At 35.1% G+C, this 22550-nt stretch overlaps 1 protein-coding gene across 7 annotated transcripts in view; it reads right to left on the bottom strand.

Moving 5' to 3' along the window:
• Positions 1-22550, bottom strand: part of LOC115210189 — a 115268-nt gene that overhangs the window by 51950 nt on the left and 40768 nt on the right. The window contains exon 2 of one of the 7 annotated variants that reach the window (XM_029778650.2): positions 2027-2123. The exons of the other annotated variants lie outside the window; for them this stretch is intronic. The gene's annotated coding sequence lies outside the window, so the exon portion shown is untranslated. The remainder of the gene's footprint in view (positions 1-2026; positions 2124-22550) is intronic. 7 annotated transcript variants of the gene reach the window in all.

The following is a 22550-nucleotide window of genomic DNA, read 5'->3' as shown; positions in this document are numbered from 1 at the left end:
GCAGCTACGCAAAACTTGAAGTCCAGTCAAAGCCAATTAAAAATAAAAATGCACAGAAATGTTGAGCAAAAACTTTTTTTATGAAATGAAATATTACATAGTCACTCGGTTTCACTTGTGCTAATGACTAAAAAGTTAATGATGTTTTGTGTGTGTGTTTTACATCCATTTATCTACACATCAAATTTTTAATGGAAGAATTGTCTCTGCAGCTGAATGCTGTTTTTTACTGCTGTCTACTCCCAGACAGAGTAGAACAAGTATTCCTCATTTAAGCAAAATTCATGGGGCAGTGTCATGTATCTTGTTCAGGGGCAACATAGTGCCTCTGGCAGGAAGGTTTGTATCAATGATCATGTGATCAGTAGTCCAGTACATTAACTGCACACCTATTGTGTATAGATCCATCTTACACATTTCCTATCCTTTCAGAGTGTAAACCTGTTAAAATGGATTGCTTTAATTGTTAGTACCAATTAAATGACTGAGATCTACAATAAATGTTGGTAAGTCTATCTTCATTTCAATATTTACGTTTCCACACAAGAATGAATTACATGTAGCCAATCCTCACCTGTTTACAAGTAAAATGACATTTCCATTGTCCTTCAAACACAAACAGCTCAACGGCAGACATGCTTTCAAAGAAGATTACAAACAAATGATACTGTTTTTGCATGAACAGTGACATTGTTTACAATCAGTGTGCAAATGCCAAACACAGAGACGCAAACAAACACACAAGGGGCTTCTTACAGTTTCTCATTTCTTTATTGCCCACAAGAGGGAACAAACACGGACAGACAAAGGAATTAAGTCGATTACATTGACCCCAGTGCATAACTGGTACTTAATTTATCAACCCCGAAAGGATGAAAAGCAAAGTCAACCTCGACGGAATTTGAACTCAGAATGCAATGGCAGACGAAATACCGCTAAGCATTTCGCTTGGCGTGCTAACGTTTCTGCCAGCTCGCCACCTTACAGTTTCTGTCTACCAAATTCACTTATAGGATTTGGTTGTCCTGGGACGAAAGCAGAAGAAACTTGCTCAATGAGCCATACAGTAGGACTACTTTTATAAACTATGTTATGTTTGTGCCTATAGACACTGATATAAGAATAGTATTGTTATTTTTACATGGAGTATTTTGTGTTATTGTGAGTTGGGTAGTTCAACATGTTCAAATATATGAAATCAAATATATTTTACACTTGCCTCCTCATTTTTTATACCACCAACTACACAATATGTTCCAAGCTAGTTAATCATGTAATGCACCTTGCCTCAAACACACACACCAGTTCTTAGACTTGAAACCGATTTAAGGATCAGTAAACCATGCCATCAAAACAGTCTTTATAAACCAAATATTATCTCTAGAGAAAGGAGAAGCTTAAAAGAATTTATGTTCTATATGAAACAGGAATTTCTAATCCCTTTTGTTTTTTTCTTGCTTTCCTGAAACTATCATGGTAGATAAACATTACGATAATCATACATTAATTTTATATTTCAATTTATTACTGATAAGTTGCCTTAGCTGGCAAAACAATAAAATCTCTCTCATTAATGTCCCTTGCTTTCATCAGTTGGCTATAACCAGATTCACTCCAATTTCCATTGTCTTTACTGTTTAAAAATTATCATCTTGTTTGCTTGTTTGAATCATCTTATTCACTCGTTCTTAGATTCAATACCCCCTTTAGGTAATTTTTGTTTACTAATTGCCTGGATAATCTCAGCCAATCAGAAGTTTTTTTTAGCTCACTATGCACCTAAGAGCCAACTGTATGGTATATAGCATGCAGAACACCCCAATGAGCTATTTTGTCTATCATATTATTGATCTCTTACTGGTCATCTTTCTAAAAGATTAACTTTGCTTACTGATCTTGAACTTTCTATGACTTTTTATCATCCTTTTAAACAAACAATCTACTGAACTGTAGTTGTGTTAGTATTTTATTAATCTTTCACAGCTGGTACTGTTATGACATTTATAACATGAAAACATTTACATACCTAATTCATTTATACCTAGTTAAATAGATCAGGGTTTCTCAAATTGGGTTCTGCATCAGCTATTACTGGTTCCATGGATAATTTTAGGGAAATAAACCTGTGGTATACATAGATAATTGCAATGATAGTTATTTTAAAAAATCTGTAAAGAGGTTGATGAAATGAGTAGAGATAGATTAGGTTCAAGAAGATTCTTTAGTCTTGCTAAGAGAATGATAACCCTCTTTAGTGCTAGTACCAAGATAAAATGCACCCAGTATACTTTGTAAATTGTGTGGTGTTAGAAAGGGCATCCAGCTGTAGAAACTATTTTAAAGACTGAGACATGGGAAAGACATGGTCCACTGAGCTGTCCAGTAGGGCAGTAACTTCAAATAAGAAGTGATTCAGACCCAACCAACCAGCCAATGCCAACAAGAGAAACAAACTTTAAAAGTTACAATCTTTGTATTTATGTTTATCCTTATCAATGATCTAATCAGAATAAACAAATACAATTTACTGCAAAAATGTTCATTGTTTTAAACATGTTTTGAGATTTTGATAAAAACTCAAAATTCCATTACTAGTGTCTGTGGACCCACCAATAATTCCAAGTAAGAGAACTCTGCACAAAAAGAACTTAGTACATGAACTAACAAAAAATAAAACTATGGAGTTGAAACAATTTATGGAAACACTTTCTATTCAGTTTCCTAACACCAACATTTAATCCCTTTCAGGCCTACTGTTACTGCTATCACTATTTCTCCTCAACACACTCATGCTCTCTCTTACTCCTTTATTCACCCTCTAAGTGACATTTGAATCCACTGAATGGAGACTACACATAGAGGACTCTTTACTTTTACAGGCAACAAGGCAACCTCACTAGTGCAAGCATTATGATAAAATATACCCGGAGCATTTTATAAAGTAGTTGGTCTTGGGAGAGCATCCACCCATATAAACTATGCTAGAAATGGAACATGCGGATGAAACATAATCCTGTGACTTGTCTAAGACACTAGTAACTCTAAGAACTGAGATGGATTGCAACTACTTGTACAACCCAAATCAGCATGGAAAGTGGACATAAGATGATGATGATGATGATGATAATGATGAATTTACTTTTGCATTTCAATTTCATAACTTATAAAGACAATAACACTGCATTGGAGTTACCAAATATAAATATATATATTTTAGGTTGTTTAGTACAAAAACTACTGGGTCAAGAAAATCAAACTGAATGCAGAATTTACAGTAAATTTTTCTAGCTCCAACAAACTAGATTAACTGATCTTTTGATATCAACCCACCTGAGACAATTTCAGTTTGATACTTACATCCAGTTTTGAAGTGATCAAAATTAAAACCACCCATTAAAATTTCAAGTTTAATAATGATTAAGATTTATTTTATTGAATTCATTACTTTCAAAATTAATTGAAACAAATATAGCATATTTCAATATAAATATGGTGACAAAATGGTTAAATAGAGCATGTTAGTACATACCATTTACACAGACCAAGAGAAGCTACTAACACCAACTGTCCACTATGACAAACCAATTGAACTTTCGAACTATTTTCAGCTGCTTAAAATTCTTTCCTTTTTAACCACTCCATTACACCACATTTTGAACATTTAGAACTCATTGGTCCAGCATACTTTTTATTCTTGTTTCTTCAAATACATTGTCATATATTGTGAAAGAGACTTATCTTTTCTGGTTTCTTTAAAGCACCCAATGTAGCATTCTTCCTCTCATTCTCCTTTCTTCACTTGAAACTGAACCAACTTCCCATTTACAGTACACAACACACTTTGATAAAAAAAAAAATAATAAGACCTACACAAACTCACACAGAAAAACCATGAAAACCTCATACATAGTTACACTTATAATATTTGCACATGCATCTACTCATATTCTACTGCTACAAAACAAACATTCTCTCTAATGGTACTTTTGCCCTCTGTTCTTTCTCTCTGCTGGTAAATACTATTACTCAACCCACCCCATCTCATTTTTATTAACTTCCAACCTTTTCCCAATGCTTTGCTTATTCTAACATCACCTTTTCCCACTGCTGCTACTCCACTTCTCTCTTCTGTTGTTTACCTTAGTTTGTCGTTGTTGTGCTTGCAGTATGACATCGAACTGATTGTTGTGATGTGATTGTGAAATTTTGAAATTGATGTTGCTTAAGTTGACAAGTGGTGCATAGACACATATATTTCTTTATTTAATAAAAATATAAGCTTTTCTAATTAATGAAAGTGCAACTACACAAGATTTGATTGAAGGCCAAAAATTTATACATATATGAAAGCTGGGGGGGGGAGACTACAATATATAATTAGATTATCTTTGTTTTAAGTTTTTCTCAATTTCCTATGAAAAATTAACAATCATTCTTGTTCAAAATTGTTTAAAATTATAATAATCTACAAATGAAATGCTTCTGTGCAAACCAGACTATATGAAAATTCTCTAATTGTAAATTGTGCATATATAATATATATTATTTAGAGCAATTTGATTCAGTTCTGTGCAACTTAGTTTCGCTGGCCTCTGACAGCTGAAAGAGAACAGGTTCTGTTCGAGGATAAAACTGAATCAAATTGCTTTAAATAATATATGTAACTTCTACTAAATGTGTTGAGTGTCCTTTAATATATACACACACAAATTTTGTATGTGTTTGTATAGCTTGTAATACATACAGTAATATATGAGAGTAATCCCAAAGGTAAGGTCTCCAAAGTGCTGGGGACGCAGGGAAACTATGCATGCGGCTATTGGCAATACTGTTGTGTTTGTTGCACCTGCATGCGCCTCACTGCCACACTCAGTCTTGGCTTGGCAGTCGTATCTGATGGCACTCTCGATTGATGCTACCACCAAATATGAAGTTCACACAGATATTAAGTTTTTGAATGCAAAAAGCATTAAACCAATTGAAATTCATCACCAATTAATGGAAGTGAATGGTGATTCATGCGTGGATGTCAAAAACATCCGCAAGTGCTGTAGGGAGTTTGCAGCTGGTCATCCTGAAATTCATGATGAAGAAAGAAGCAGGCAATCATCAATTTATGACAAGACAATTGCAATGGTTGAGCAAATCCTGCATGAAAATTGGCAGATCACTCTGGATGATCTCCGCATTTTGGTTCCTGAGGTTTCCTGAAGCACCATTCATAGGGTTTTGAGTTGCAATATTGGAAGATATGCACAAGATGGGTCTCACAAATGTTCACAGAAGACCATAAACAGCAACCCACCTCATAGTCTGGACTTGGCTTCCAGTGACTATCACCTGTTCCCTAAGCTGAAAGAACATTTGGCTGGAACGTGCTTCAGCAACAACGATGGGGTAAAAGATGAGGTTCAACACTTCCTCAACAACATAGCAGTGAGCTGGTATGACATGGGCATACAAAAACTGCCCCAACGCCTACAAAAATGCATCGACCGAAATGGCAATTATGTAGAAAAATAGATAAATGTTCAAACTTTAAAATGATGTAAACATCATTGACAATAACTGTTTCCGTGATTTCTAAGTATTTTTGGAGACCTTATTTTTGGGATTACCCTCGTATTTCAAAATAATAAGAAGTTGAAAAGTATATGTAGAATGTACCTTAATACCAATTCTCTGTATAGAGTTGGATGTGAACAGAACTACTTGTTTCACACCTTAATTAAATATTCAAACAACTAAACTTTCATTAGTGATACATATCAGCCCTATAAATTAGATAGCGAGACATTCAGAGACAAAACATTTTTTTTTTTAAATCTCAGTGAAGAAATTCATAAAGGATGTGTTTGGAATTGAATCAAACGACGGCTTTATTTTTTGGCTCATATTGCATTGGTTACAGGCTAGCAAAAACAGGTGAAGCAGAAGCAATTGCAGAAAACTTAATATCTGTGCAGTCTCAAGGTATATTTCATGAAATGTTAAATTTTTGTCAAACTGAGTTAATGAGACAGGTTAAAATAAGCTCAACATTCTCTCTTGAAAAACATGAGTCAACAGATGCTGTTGGATTAGCAGTTTTGCTTGAGTTTGTTTATTCTATTTATGAAAGTGGCATTGAAAAAGACTTATTAATTTGCCAACCTTTGGAAAGTCATGCTACAGGGAAAGCGATATTTAATTCATTTATGGAGAGAAAATGAAATTTCATGGAAACTTTGTTCAATTATTTGCATCGATGAAGCTGCAGCTATGGGAGGCAAAATTCTTAGTTCTGTTGCAAGAATGAAAAAAATTCATTTTGCTGATTGTGTTCACTATCTTTTTCATCAGGCACTAACAATGAAGATTGACAAGATTTGAAATTAGCAATAAACAATGCTGCAAATTTGGTCAATTTTATAAAATGAAAACCATAAGTACATCTTCAGTTTATGTGAAAATATAAGAACTATGCATGTAATTATATTACTATGTGCTGAAGTGTGCTACTTATCATATGGCTTTTCAAACTGCATGTAGAAATGGGTTATTTTTATCAGAACATCCTTTTGAACTTTCAACTAAATGAAAGAAAGTGTTGGATGGGTAAACAGCATAACTTTCTGATTTTACATTAATAAGATTTAATCATGTAATGCAGGGTACCAGTATAACATCTTTCAAAGTCTTAAGTGTAAACTAAAACTCTAAGGAGATCATGTAGCTAAGGATATCTTGAGTGTTTTGAAAACTTTAGTACTTTTTTTTTAACTGTCAATCAAAATTTAAGTTGAAAAGCTGTTTGTAGACGTATTAAATTTAAGCAACCTTTTGAAGGAAGAAAAGGAAGAACAAACATTCACTGCAATGGATTTTATACTTAAAAATTCCAGCAAGTGGAAGTGATGAAAGTTTGGAGTGCATTATCAATGAAAAGCAAAATTTTCAAACTACACATACATTTTTAATGTATCTAATGACAAATATGAGATTTAGAAATAGACTGAATTTAGAAGCTGACTTAAGGTTTACACATAACATTCAGACTATTTCTGAAACTAGCAGCAGGTGATGAAGTTAAGTTTTTCAAACTACTAAAGAAGGAAAACTAACTGAATTATGCTAACACAATGTTATTTTCAACCCTTTCAATACCAAATTACTGGAGACCACCTTTGTCCTATGGTACAAACTTCCTGTTTTAAAGTGATCTAAATTACAATTTATCATCAAAATTTCATGTTGTGTTCCAGACTCCAGTTTAATAATTAGTTATTCTTTATTATTTTGGCAGTGCATTTCAACAGAAATATGGTAGCAAAAGGGTTAATGTTTATTTGCAGCATAGATATAATTCACTTTTCCAAATATCTTTTAGGTTCTAAAATGTTTCTCCCTAAGGTATTCCATTCATAGAAAATGCTTGAGACGCCTGAAATAAAGCTAAAATTTTTCATTCTGTGCAAAGAATTGTACACTATCAAAAACTTAAACTACTAACCTACCCTCTAATCAATCATTTTACAAATAATAATTGTGTTACATGCTATTTTAGTGGGTTTTATGAGATCCAAAGTATTATGAATAAATCTATCAACAATTTGTCCTAACTTACTTCATTCAGAATCAAGTTGATGGGTCCTCTCCTTTTCTATTAGTTTGGAATCTTTAACTCATTTACAGATTGTATCTTCATTGCGTCTTTTCTATAAGCATTTCCATCGTTGTTCTGATTAGCTTTCTGCTCTAGTACTCTACCAAAACCTTTACATGTTTCACCTTCTTCTCTTCCCAGGCACATCGTTTCTCTGTTGAGCTTTCCGTTAGTCATAAGTCCTTTTATTCTAATAGCTTCTTTCCTCAAAGTGCTGTTCTCTGGAACTCACTACCATCCTCCTTTTTCCCTCTGTAAGTTTTTTGTCAATCAATATCTTTTAAATTTATAGGCCCCTTCTTTTCACTTTTTGTAATCCTTTAAACTACATTGGTCTCAAGTTAAATTAAAGACGTTTACACCTCTGCTCAACAGGCTATGAGCACTGCTTATCCTGCACACATCAAGTAGTAACAGTTATGATTATGCTTTCAACTTGAGATTCTCTCAAATTTACACTACCACTTGGCTCATGAGAATTTTTTATTGTAAACATTTGGAAGAGGTCTCTGATCTGAGGATAACAGTTTTTCCAACAACTATAGAAGCTCTGAAAAGAGCAATGGATAGTGCTCCTTCTCTCACTGTGTCAGATTCAATATCCAATATAAATTCATTAAACACTGCAATCCACTTTCTCAAAATTATTTTGTATGTGATTGCTGTTAGCCATGATGTTAAAATTTTTTCCTTCTTCATTGTAGTATCTTTCTCAGCATAAATTTCATTTTCATCTCATGACCATCACTGTCTACATGTTTCTATTAATTTTGAAAATTAATAAGAATTTGAAAGGATTTAGAGAAATAAACTTTTCGTTATTAAACTGGCTTGTAAAACATAGCTGAAACAAGGGGATCTTGGATAAAAATTATAATGGAAGGTTTTAATTTAAATACGAATCCTTTTAAGACAAGCAGTTTTGTATCAATAAACTAGAGGTTTGGTATCAAAATGTTTAAACGCATACTGAATCATATTAGAGATAGCAATATCAGTTAGTTTAATGTATTCAAGAAGCTGAGATTTATTTTAACAGCCAACAATCACTGAATCACTAGAAAATCTAGAATTACACAAATGAACAGAATGCAGAAGCTATCCAGATTTTTTTCTAATTGCTAGCAAGAACTAAAAGCTTTTTCTTTTCTTTCTTTCCTTTTTTTCTTTTGAACTTTTGTTTCTGAACAAATGTAATTTGTAAGAGACTAACTTTTTCAGATCTATAACAATACAGCTCAAAACCTGAAGCCCAAATATTAAGCATTGACCAAACAGTATTTGTGTGAAAAATTTGTAAGGGAGTAAACAGATAGGAATGCTACTTGTAACCTTTTTTTTTTCTAATCACATAAATCCTACGCAACCAAAACAATCATATCCAATAATAAATAGCTAATTCAATTCATATGTTACCAAAGTGAATTCTTTAAAATCTTGTTAAACATTATAAAATTATCAAAATATTGATTTCTTACAAAAATATTAAGCTGCAAGTAAGTGAAAAGCAAATGGGAACTTGTGATGGCCATGCCTTGTATTAAGGGATTCCAACTGGCAATTAAAACTAAATTAGACTAATGATTCTGTATAAGTTTCACTAAATTCCTAATATTTCGTTTGCACTTCAAGGGTGAAAAATAAAACAATAACAAACAGCTCTTTCGTCATGGATAACAGATAAGAATACATGTAAGATAACAAATTACTTCCTAAGATAAACAACCAGAGAATCAATGATTTTTGGGTGTAAAACATGAAATAAAAAAAATTAAAAACAAAACAATTTTCAGGAAAATTTTACATAGTTCCAATAATAAGGTTATTTCTAAAACCATTTTTACACACTAATTGCTACTGAATTTTACAAGTGTAAATTGCATGCCTGTGCAAGTTCATATGTTTGCATAGATAGCTGGAACAAGTGTTTGCTCTTTCAGAAGCTAATCAACCTCAATCAAGAGTAGTAGGTGGTAGCACTAGAATGTATAACAACTGCTGCATTTCTATTTGGTTACTGTGTATCTGTAATTATGTTTAGATATAATTGTTTATTGGCATTCTAAATGAAGCACACGCACACATGCACAAACACACACACACACATAAAAATCAAACTAGATGTAATTGTGATTTATAGAGGATAAATTCCTATCTCTAACCACAACAAAAGTAAACGAAGAAAATTCTAGAATTACTGAACTGACACAGGAACTCATTGCTGCTAAGACACTTATTAACATAAAATTTATAGGATTTCAGAAAGGAATGCATCAAATATATATCTACTGGATAAGTAAGTACAAGTAATTATAGTACAAATATTTATATTGATTAAAGAATTTTGACTACATTGTTAAATCCATATTTAGAAATTCTTTTCAAGCATAGTAATCTCAAATAGCATTAATTAAAATCCTTAGAACATATTACCTAGGAATGTAAAAAAAAAGTAGTGCATTACTGGTATTTGTCAAAAAAATGAAAATTGTGTTCAAATACCATTGCGTTATCTCTGTCATAAAGGATGATAGTATTTGTAATACTGAAAGCATATATATCTCTATAAAACATTGATCTTGTGTCAATTCAAAAGAAATCTTTATTATTTTCCAGCCACAGGAGTGGAGTGAATAGGAAGAATCATTAGAACATCACATATAATGCCTTGTGGTATTTGTTCTGGCTCTTTACTAGCTGAAATTTTTTTTTTTTTTCTTTTTTGTCTTTCATCCTATTGGAGTCAATACAATAAACTACCCATCAAGTAATCAACTAACCAACCCCTTACCCAAATTGCTGGCCTTGAGTCTAAATTAGAAATTTATCACATAGCCATGGATTTGATACATTAGTGTGGTTATGCTGTTTTCCAATTTATATATGAGATAAAATTTGACAAAGACTACTACTGCAACACTGCTACTGAAAGTTAAAAATTCATAAAGCTATCAAGTGACAATTAGATAATTGCTCTTTAGAATTTACCAAAACAATACTTGTCTTCTTCTAATTCCATGAAAATGGCTCCTTTTTCTTCATCAGAGTAATGGTACCAGTATGAAGTAAATTGTATACTTTCATTTAAAGACTATTCCATATAATATGGAGTAAAACTGAAATAATGGTAAATCTTTTATATCTATAACAAAATTAGATAAATTTGATGAATGCCTGACTATCCTACTCTCCACAAGAAGAATAATGGAATAACAGATCTGAAAGAGTTAAGATTTTGTTAGATCATGAAGATACTGTTAGTTAAATTTGTTTAAACTGCCTGAGGATAAAACTATGAATTCTCACCATACACAATGGAAATTACAAATATGGGTCTTACTCGAGCTTTGTCAGTAACTATACTAGCTGAAGTGTGTGTGTGTGTGAATATAATCATCATCATCATCATCATCATTTAACATCCACTTTTCCATGCTTGCATGGGTACACTTCCTGTCGCCAACTTTTGCTTTGAAGCAAGGTAATATTCAATGGGCTTCTTTCAGCTTTCACCTATCAGATCCACTCGCAAAACTTAATCACCTCAGGGCTATAATAGAAGACACTTGCCCAAAGTGCCATACAGAGGGACTGAACCTGAGACCACATGGTTGGGAAGGGAGCTTCTCAACCACAGCCACATCTGTGCCTGAAATAATAATTTCTGTCAGTGAACTCAATGCATTACAACACAAAATGTTTTTCCTTAAACACTTAAAAATAGTATTGAAAGAAATCAATACACTAACAGACTTAACTTCTGTGTTTATAAGATGGAACTGCTAGGCAACAACAATGATTAGTTTTACATCAGTGTTTAGAAGGACTATAAATGTTAGATAAAGCAGAATCCAAAAACTACCCCCAAAGTATCATCCTTGACAGAATTGATTAAGATGAGGATAAGACCAAGTCAATTTCTAAGAGGAAATAAACTATTTTCTTTCAAGAAATGGGGAAAAAAACAAGTAATTTCATAGAAGTGGATAAAAGGAATTTACTACTTTTATAGTAAAACAAGAAAAATATCTATGCAGCATACATTTTGTCATTTCTCCCACTAACACAAAGACAAATTTTACCAGTACATATTTTATCAACACTTGAAAGATGAAAAGCAATATCATATTCGGCAGATTTAAACTACAGAACATTAAAGTAATATAACTGGCTAAATACTGCAAGGTATAGAACAGTGGTTCCCAAAGCGGGTAGTATTGCCCCCTTGGGGGTGGTAGAAAGTTCCAAAGGGGCATTGAAGAAAAGTGGGGTGATAATGGGGTAGTGATTCATGTAAAGATAGTGGTGATAATGGGGTGGCAATTCATGTAAAATCAACAAAATAATGGGTTTGTTAGGTTAAGTTTTATTTGTGAAATACAATTGCTTTGAATTTGCTTCAGAAAGTGGTCTATGTTTGTGATGGTTAGTTGGGGTAGGAGCACTAGGAATGTGGCCTGGGTGTCAAGGGGGTGGCAACCCAAAAAAGTTTGGGAACCACTAGTATAGAGTTTGGTACACTGCCATTCCTCTTGCACACATCACTTGATTGAAATCCACCAACTGTTATATTCATTTGAAGATATTAGTGTCTTTTCTTCCCAACAGAACACATTATTGACTATAACAAAAAAGTTTACAAGAATCTTGTGTTCAATTACATTTCCAGTGGTATTATTCTTTAATGATCATCAGGTGCTGTATTTTTTTGTCTCCCACCCACCAGATTGAATTGAGTAAAACTTGACATAGGTAATTGGATAAAGCTTCTGAACTTGACCAGCTCTTTTATTAGAAGAGAATCTCATTTTTTTTCCCCTCTTATCTGTAAAATCAACTAATTCAGATTTAAGACTGAATGGAGAGAAAGAAGCAATTGTTGATATATGCTGCATCATCACCATCATCATTTTAGTATACACTTTTCCCTGCTTGTAAGGGTTGGACAGAATTTGTTGAGATGGGTTTTGTATGGCTAGATACCTTTCCTGTTACCAACACTCACCTATTTCCAAGTAAAGTAAAATTTCTACAAGACCAGACATGCTTTCACAGAAGACTGAAAATGTAGGACACCACATGCATATCACACAAAGTCAAGGGAAGGAGACAGTAACACACACACACATATAGATATGTATACAGATATACTTAGTAATTAGGTGTGTCATTTTTTTCACAAAAAATGTAGGTAGGTGGTAAGTTTTGGCTAAAGCAAAAGAATTAAATCCAATAATACCAAAAACAACAAAAATACTGTTACATCCTGTACCTACCTAACAAAAGAGAAACACCAATACACTTGTTTACAAAATTCTACATATAGGAATAAATTCTAAACAATAACATGACCACAAATTTAATCCAATAAAAATTTCTCCAAAACCCCTCTCCATAACAACCCACCCTCAAAACACAATTACTCTTCCACAGATGCTCACACATCCAAGGAAGATTTTAACTCAACAGAGCCTATAATTAAAGCAAGACTAACTTTAATGCATCACAGTGTAACAATGGCTTCACTGGCCAAAACTTCAAAATCACTGTCAACAATATTTTTGTTTAAGAATAATATATACATATATCACACACAACAAACATCTTTTCAGTTTTCATCTACAAATCCACTCACAAGACTGACTGGAGAAAAGTACTTAGTAACATCTGATGTCTGAAAAACAAATAGTAAATTAAGTGTTACCATACTTAATGCAGCAAATATTAAAATTACACCAGTAGCGAAAAGAAAAATACTTCCAGTAAATGGTTTTTGGTCAAAGATAGAAGAAACAGTATCACAATTAAACTAATTAAGAATACGCTGTAGTGGGGGAATGGATTTAATCTATGGTAGTGTGTAGTTAGTTACAAAATTAAATTCAAGATCTCAGTGGTCCACAATAGATATGACTCTTCACATCTACCAAGGATTACAGATATCCACTGAAATAGATATAGTATTTATTAAGTATACAATTACTTTCATAAACATGTGAGCATGCAGGTTTCAATGAATACATTATGGGAAAGCTTTTCATCTATTTTATATTGAGATGGAGTGGTTGACATTAGGAAGGGTATCCAGCTGTAGAAACACTGCCAGATCAGACTGGAGTCTGGTGCAGCCTCCTGGCTTCCCAGACACCAGTTGAACTGTCCAACGCATGCCAGCATGGAAAATGGATCTTAAACAATGATGATGATGCTCTTTCAAAGAATTCACCGTGTTAATATTAAAAATGGTATTGTTCATGTCACTTCATGTTACTGAGGAATGGGCTGAGTTAACCTCCTCTCTACAAACCAACATTATAGAAGGAAACTAATTGAAATATGTACTAATCATACTAGCTACAGGTAAATGAATATTGGGGGAATGGAATGCTCTATTTGGTCATGGTGATGTCTAAGTGAAAAGTTGTAAGTTTCATGATGGATGGCAGTAGATATAATATGAAAGTAACAGAGAATTAACCTAGAGGCACAATTTGGATTTGTGCCAAGATGGGGTACTTCTAATACTTTATTTCTAGTGAGAAGCAATTCTATACCTAGTAGTTTTCAATTTGAAGGTCTTTGATAGGGTACCAAGCACTATAGCTTGGGGGCTGCATAGAAAAAAATGTAGAAATATAACTTGTAAGAGCTGCATCAAAGCATAAAAATGAAAGGCTTCAAGAAAAGTAAGCAAAGACAAATGTTAGCAGGAGAGAAGACAGGACACTTCTGCTACCTGAGAAATGGCCATGCTTTTGTTATGCCAAAAAAGAACAGAATTCCATATGATGTATGAAATGTAAACTATAGGTTGATAGCAGGAGAAAGACTTATGAAATAAATTCTTTCAAATACTTAGGAGGTTCCATTGATGTAATTGATAGTTTTATTACTCATGTAACATAATTAGTAGTGGAGGTGATGTTCTGAAAATATACTAGCCAGAGTAAGCTAAGAAAAAGATGGTAAAAAATCAGAGATATACCTTGGTGAGCAACAAACATTTTTTTCTCTCTGAGCAAAGGACAAAATGTATGACACCTGTGTATGATGAAGTGGGATGTAGCATGGCAATGAAACATGAACAATGAATATGGAGGATGAGTGAAAGGTAAAAGGAAATGAAGCAAGTCTGCTCCATTGGATGAGTAATGCTAATGTGCATATGAGTGACAGCACAAAAATGAGCTGAGGGAAAAACAGGATATAAATTATCCTAATTGAATAATTTATGTTTTACTATCAAGCCTAGGTTGTGATAAAATACTCTTACACAAACTGAGAAATTGTTTACTTAAATGAAACAGATAACAGCTTCAAAAGATGTATACAGAATCTACTTTCCATTCAGCTTTACATAGAATGCTCTGATCAACTCAAAATTACATTATTTACATAAATCTCCAAATTGTTGTACTGTATAACATACCAGGTTTTCTTTTTCAGATCTCATGTATAAATTTGGGTGAAGATAGCTCCCATACAAGTGGTAGACTCATTACTAATGTACAACTAACACATACCCATTGAATATAGTTTCTGACTCCAGACTTTCAGAATTAAGAATTTTGCATATAATTAACATGTAGAACTAATGGTATGTAATTTAGCATTTTAAAAATTACTCAAATATAAAATCTCAAAATAATTCCAGAGAAAAAAAAATTTCAGTTGTTTTAAATTACATGCTGCACAAAATTAAGATGACTTTGAAAAAAGAAAAATTGAAATTAATTTTTTTCTTTCCCCATTATGAGGCAGTTATGTAGGTGGGATTATGCGGAAGATGATTTCAGAAAAAATGCTACTTCCAGAAATAAATCTATTGGAGAGAAGAAAACTACATAGTTTGACATTTCATCAATTACACACCTGTGTAATGAAGCAAAGTGACTACAAAATTAGGATCTTGGACATCTGAGCACATTCAAAAGTTTTGTCCTTACTCCAAGTTAGCTAACTTAACAAAAAACAGACTAATCCCTACATCATGGCTGAGTGTACTGTACTTTTTGCTCCAACACCATAACCATCTCAGCCTCTGATGTAAAACAGTAAAAACAAAAGTTTCTAATTTATGCCCAAGGCTTAGTAATTTAGAGAACAGTGCCTTGGCCAATACTACTATCATATTAACTCGGTGGTGGAGTGGGGGATTCAATAGGATGGCAGAACTTGAACCCAGAACATTAAGAGCTGAAAGAAATACTGCTACAAAGTTTTCTGATGATCTAATAATTCTATCAGCTGGCTGCTTTCATAATAATTATAATTCTTTCTACTATAGGCACAAGGTCTGAAATTTGGTGGAGAAAAGGCTAGTCATACATATCAACCCCAGAGCTAAACTGGTACTTGTCACCCTCGAAAGGATGAAAGACAAAGTTGGCCTTGATGGAATTTGAACTCAGAACATAAATCCAGCAGAAATGCCATGAAGCATTTTGCCCAGCATGCTAATGGTTTAGCCAGCTTGCCATCAATAGCAATGATAATGATGATGATTTCAAATTTTGGCATAAGGCCAGCAAGTTTGGGGGAGGGGTTAAGTCAATTACATCAACTTCAATCCTTGACTGGTACTTATTTTACTGACCCCAAAGAAATGAAAGGCAAAGTGACCTTGGCAGGATTTGAACTGAGAACATAAAACCAGCAGAAATAAAGTGAAGCATTTTGTCCAACCAATTCATCACTGATAACAACAACAATAATAATTTGGTCAATGAGAAAGGTATATATAGTACTAATAATTGTTGGTGCCCTAGGTGCAGTGAGCAATAAATGAAAACAGACAATATCCAGAATACAGCAATACCTGACAGTGCAAAGAGTCTCCACAAAGTCCTCATGACTTGAAAAGAACATACCACCTTAGTACACAGGAAGTAAATAGCTGGTACATTAATGACAGCCCCAGCAACAAGCTGAGAATGTCAGATATAACAATAATAAAAATGTTTCTAAATTGAGTGTAATAATTGTTTCTACATCAAATTATAATAATGCATATACACAAGTATTATTTCTCAAATTAAACGAGCTGAATACTACTTTGGTACTGAGTGGATTAATGATAAACAATTTATACATCTCAGTATGGCGGCATCTACAAACTCTTTGCTAAAATATATTAAATAATATTGTAATTCTAACATACAGTTTGTTAAAATAAAGTAATTAAATACCAGGGAGATTTCTCATTATCTATATCTGAACTTAATACAATCTAGTGGAGCATTAATTATACCAAGCTGTTGCTTAATTGCAGTGAGGAACTTGTACCTACAGGGGTTGGACAAGATAATGGAAACACCTTAAAATTTCAAACAAATTTAATTTAATATGGGGTAGGACCGCCTTTGGCAGTAATTACAGCTTGAATTCTACAAGGTATAAACTTGTACAAAGTTTAAATAGTTTCCAAAGGAATTTTTGTCCTTTCTTCAGCTAAAACAGCCTCCAGTTCTTGTAATGATGATGGTGGAGAATATCAATTCTTTACTTGTTTTTCTAAAATGCACCATAAATGTTCAATAATATGGAGATCTGGAGACTGTGGTGGCCATATAAGATGTTCAACTTCACTAGAATGTTCCTTGTGCCATTCAGTAACAACTTTAGCTGTGTGAATTGGTGCATTATCATCATGAAAGATTGCGTTTCCCTCCGGAAACAGTTCTGCAACCATAGGATGAATTTGATCAGATAAAATGCTTAAATAGTCTTGACTATTAATTCTGCCATGAAGGGAAACCATTGGGCTGGCGGATTTCCAAGATATAGTTCCCCAGATCACCACAGATCCTCCTCCATGTTTAACAGTTGGAAGAAGGCAGTCTGGTCCAAATGCTTCTTTTGGCTGACTCTACATGTATACTCGGCCAGTGGTCGGAAATAAGGTAAAGGATGACTTGTCCAAAAAATAACATTCTTCCATTGCTCTAGGGACCAATTCTGTAGGTTTTTACTTCATTCAAAATACTTTGCAACTTTGTTTTTGAAAGTAGCTGTTTTCTGATTGTAGCCCTCCCCTGAAATCCAGCTTTGTGCAGCTCCTGGCAAACAGTTTTTGTGGAAACTGGGTTCTCAAGGTGGTCATTAAGCTCCGCAGTAATTTTGGTAAATGTACTTTTGTGATCCTTTCTAACAATTCACATAGGAGTGCAACAGTCCCTATCTGAAAGTTGTGGTTTTCTTCCAGAGTTTTGTTTTGACGAGGATGTTTTTCTCCTCTTTCTCAAAGGTTGTCATTACTTTCAAGACAGTACCTCTTGATAAACCAAACATTTCGGCTGTTTTCATTACGCTAGCACCTGCCATATGAGCACCAACAATTTGACCTCTTTGAAAGTTCGATAGATCTGTCATTTTAATGAATTTTAATTATCTTTTTCTGATGATATCTGAAACGAAATAGCAATGTTAGAAAAACATTAAGCACCACTAATAATAAATCAAAAAACATAAAAATAAACAAGCTTTTGATGGTTTTATAGATATTTCAAAATTACGATGCTATGATGCTAGGTGTTTCCATTATTTTGTCCAACCCCTGTATATAACTCTTGCTAACTCAAAAATAATCTAATTAAATAGGTAACTCTCTTGTATGTGAATACGGAATAGCTCCAGACTGAATACAAACGCTTTTCCTTTGGAAAGCACTCAACTTGAACTCTAACAAAGTTTCCAATGTTCTTTTTTTAAAAGGGAAAGAATAAGGACCTATATTTGAAGTCATTTCAATTGAGGATATATTGTAATTCATATTCATCATCATCATTGCCTTTATGTTCACTTTCCCATGTTGGCATGGGTTGGCCAAGACTCATTTGGATAGCATTCTACAATCAGATGGCCTTCAAGCTGCCAATCACAACTTGTTTTTCAAGTGAAGTATTTCTATTCCACTGGCCTTCATATAAAAGTGCTGTTGTTTAGCAAAGATATAACCAAGCAAACAATGACCAAACAGTGTCAATGTAGAGACACATGCACACACACAATCACCATCATCATTTAAAAATCATGCACCATGCTGGCATGGGTTGGATAACTGACAAGACCCAATGGGTCTTACAACTGCACTGTACTCCAGTATTGCTTAGGCATGGTTTCTATGGCCAGTTGCCCTTGCCAATCCCAACCACTTTACAGTGTACTGAGAACTTTTCCCATGCCACCAAAAATAAGCCATCATGCAGCTCACAAATTTACGAAACCCTAAGGAAAGGGCAGAGCAGGTTCTTATTGTAGGGGAGCTACATGGCTATTCACCTTTAGGAGTAAGGAATGAATCGTTAGTAGAAGAGATAAATAATGGTGCTAACGTATCCAGGTGGCACATCAAGGTATGACGTGAGTTGAAATGAGTGGGGGCAGAGAAACGAAGAATGGATAGGAATTTGCAAGAGTATATGGGGGTAGGAGAAAGGATAAATGGGTAGAAGAGAGGTAAGCAGTGTCTGTAAGGATTGGGTAGAGTTGAAAGGGTGGATGTAGTGATGGGAGATGGCCAATGATGCAGGAGTTGGGAAGACTGGTGCCATCATCATTTCAATGTCTACTTTTCCGTGCTTGCACAGATTAGATGGATTTCATAAAGGACGCAGATTTTTGTACAGTTGGATACTTTTCTTGCCAGTTCCCATCTAGTAAATTTCACTGACCTATAGAAGGCACTTACCCAGTGTCACACAGTGAAGTAGGACCTGAAACCATGAAGCTACAAAACAAACTTTCTAACTACAAAAGCTGGCTTTTATTTTTTATTAATCTCCCAATATTTTAGCTCATTTTTTTTATAGCACTGAGCAAATTGCATGGAGTCAAATTTTGCAAGACCCAATACATGTAAGAGGCTCAAGTTGATTTCAGTCAAAATATTTTGGTATGACTTTATGCAAATAAAGTACTAATGGTAACATGTTATTTTAAAGATAACATTTTGACTGAGTCATAAGCTTTTATAAGTATAGCAATTATTTAGTATATAAGAGAGTAAATAGTGAAATACATCAAACCAAAGGAGTAAATGGTAGAGGAATCACTGACATATCAGATTCCTCATTGGTTGGAAATATTTGTTTATCAGAACAGTCCTGATGGAGCAAATCTACGATGAAAGCCTTTCAACCATGACTATCTGTCTATTTGTATATCAGTACATTCTCCAATGTATCTTTCATTGCTGAAGGTAGCAGAACTATTTATGCCTAGCAGATCAATCAAATACGTAAAGACACCTTTAATTTTTGTTATCTGGCCCCAGATTGGCACTGATCAAACTGATGTATAATAAAAGGTTTTGCAGCTCTGACCATTCTATCTTTGAATATCATGGATTATGTTGTCCATTGTGTTCTTTGATGGAGATTTGGCTGCTATTTGTAGAATTTGAATGACCATGCTAGGGTTCCTACATACATACATAGTGGATTCTTTGACAGTCTCAATGATCAGCACTGTTTATTGATCAACTGGACTTCTACTCATGAAATGGATTTGGAAGCAGCTGAGTATTCCACAGACGAGTGTAGCTTCCACCTCTTCCCTCTCACACATAGACACTTCAACATCACATACACATTTTCCTAAATTCCAAGAACATGACCAAATACAACATTTACCTAAAGAATGGGCTGTAACGACTCCAACTTTAACAACTTAGTTAAGAACACTAGTTTGGATGTATCAGCATATATATACATACATTAAAACACTAAGTATGTTTTGCTTTCAGTTCTCTTCTTTTCTTTGTTCTTGAAAATAAACATGTAATATATATATATATATATATATATATATGTGGAGGTGCAATGGTCCAGTGGTTAGGGCAGCAGACTCGTGGTTTCGATTCCCAGACTGGGCGTTGTGTTTGAGCGAAAATGCCTAAAGCTCCACGAGGCTCCGGCGGGGGGGGGGGGGGGGCATCCCTGCTGTACACTTTCGCCACAACTTTCTCTCACTCTTTCTTCGGTTGGCCTGCTCGCTTAGCCAGCGGGGTAGTGTCATTTGAAGGCTAAAGCAATGTGAAGCACATTATGACCAGCGATGAGTAGCAATATCTGATAGCCTGGTCTGTCCCGGTGATCATCATCATCATTTAGCGTCCGCTTTCCATGCTAGCATGGGTTGGACGGTTTAACTGGGGTCTGTGAAGCCAGAAGGCTGCATCAGGCCCAGTCTGATCTGGCAGTGTTTCTACGGCTGGATGCCCTTCCTAACATCAACCACTCCGTGAGTGTAGTGGGTGCTTTTTACGTGCCACCCGCAGCTGGCAAACGGCCACGGACGGATGGTGCTTTTTACGTGCCACCGGCACAGGGCCAGGCGAGGCTGGCAACGACCACGAACGGATGGTGGTGCCAGACGAGTCTGGCAAACGGCCACGAACGGATGGTGGTGCCAGACGAGTCTGGCAAACGGCCACGAACGGATGGTGGTGCCAGACGAGTCTGGCAAACGGCCACGAACGGATGGTGGTGCCAGACGTTTCTGGCAAACGGCCACGAACGGATGGTGGTGCCAGACGAGTCTGGCAAACGGCCACAAACGGATGGTGCTTTTTACGTGCCACTGGCACGAGGCCAGTCTGGGCGGCGCTGGCAACGGCCACATTTGAATGGTTCTCTTACGTGCCACCGGCACTGGTAACTCAGCTGCAATTTCCATTGATCGATTTCGATTCTGATTCTCACTTGCCTCAACAGGTCTTCACATGTAGAGTTTTGTGTCCCAAGAAGGGAAGGTATGCATAAGAGGGCTGGCTACATCCCATGTAGAAGGCCACGGGTTATGGTCTCACTTGTCCTGCCGGGTCTTCTCGCGCACAGCATACTTCCAGAGGTCTCGGTCTCTAGTCATTTCCTCAGTGAGACCTAAAGTTTGAAGGTTGTGCTTCACCACCTCGTCCCAGGTTTTCCTGGGTCTGCCTCTTCCACAGGTTCCCTCAACCGCTAGGGTGTGTGTGTGTATATATATATATATATATTTGTTCAGGTAGACAAATTTCTTAAAAGAGAATCACATCTATAAGGAATTGAGTCTATATAAGCTTGATTAATCACATTAACTGAAATTTTGATGGATCTATTCCCATGTAGAACACAGTATACTCTGAATGTTCTTGACAAAATTTCATCTTTTAGAAGTTATTTTGTGTTAAAGTTGTCATCATCATCATCATTTAACGTCCGCTTTCCATGCTGGCATGGATTGGACGATTTGACTGAGGACTGGCAAACCAGATGGCTGCACCAGGCTCTAATCTGATCTGGCAGAGTTTCTACAGCTGGATGCCCTTTTTAATGCCAACCACTCCGAGAGTGTAGTGGATGCTTTTACGTGCCACTGGCGGTACTGGCAACGGCCATGCTCAAATGGTGTTTTTTACATGCCACCTGCACAAGAGCCAGTCCAGTGGCACTGGCAATGATCACACTCGGATGATGCTCTTAGCACTCCACTAGCACAGATGCCAGTCATCGAATGTAATTTCAACATCATATTTGGGTAAATTTAACTAATCAACGATGCGTATTCGGTTGAAGAAAACAACTTCCAGATCATCTCTCTCTATATAAACGGCAGTTTGTCTGTGCGTGTTTCTGTGTGTCTGTTTTCTCGTACCCTCACCCTGACCATGGCTTTCAACCGATTCTGATGAAACTTGACACACACATAGCCCAATGTCATAATTCAAAACTAACGCAGCGAAAATTTTGAAAAGTTGCCCCAGTTCTGAAAAAAATCGATAAATTCGACATGGGGTCGAGAATAAAAAAAAACAAACCACAGACTGTCTAGGGGACGCAACTCAACCTTTTTTTACTCTCAAAAAAAAATTTACCATCATTTTTTTTTCCATTTTTTTGCTATAACTCTCTAAAAATGCTTTATA

The sequence above is a fragment of the Octopus sinensis genome, linkage group LG4, assembly GCF_006345805.1.
Source record: "Octopus sinensis linkage group LG4, ASM634580v1, whole genome shotgun sequence".
Classification (NCBI taxonomy): domain Eukaryota; kingdom Metazoa; phylum Mollusca; class Cephalopoda; order Octopoda; family Octopodidae; genus Octopus; species Octopus sinensis.
Note: the sequence above shows the minus strand (reverse complement) of the source record. Positions and strands in the feature narration are given on the sequence as shown.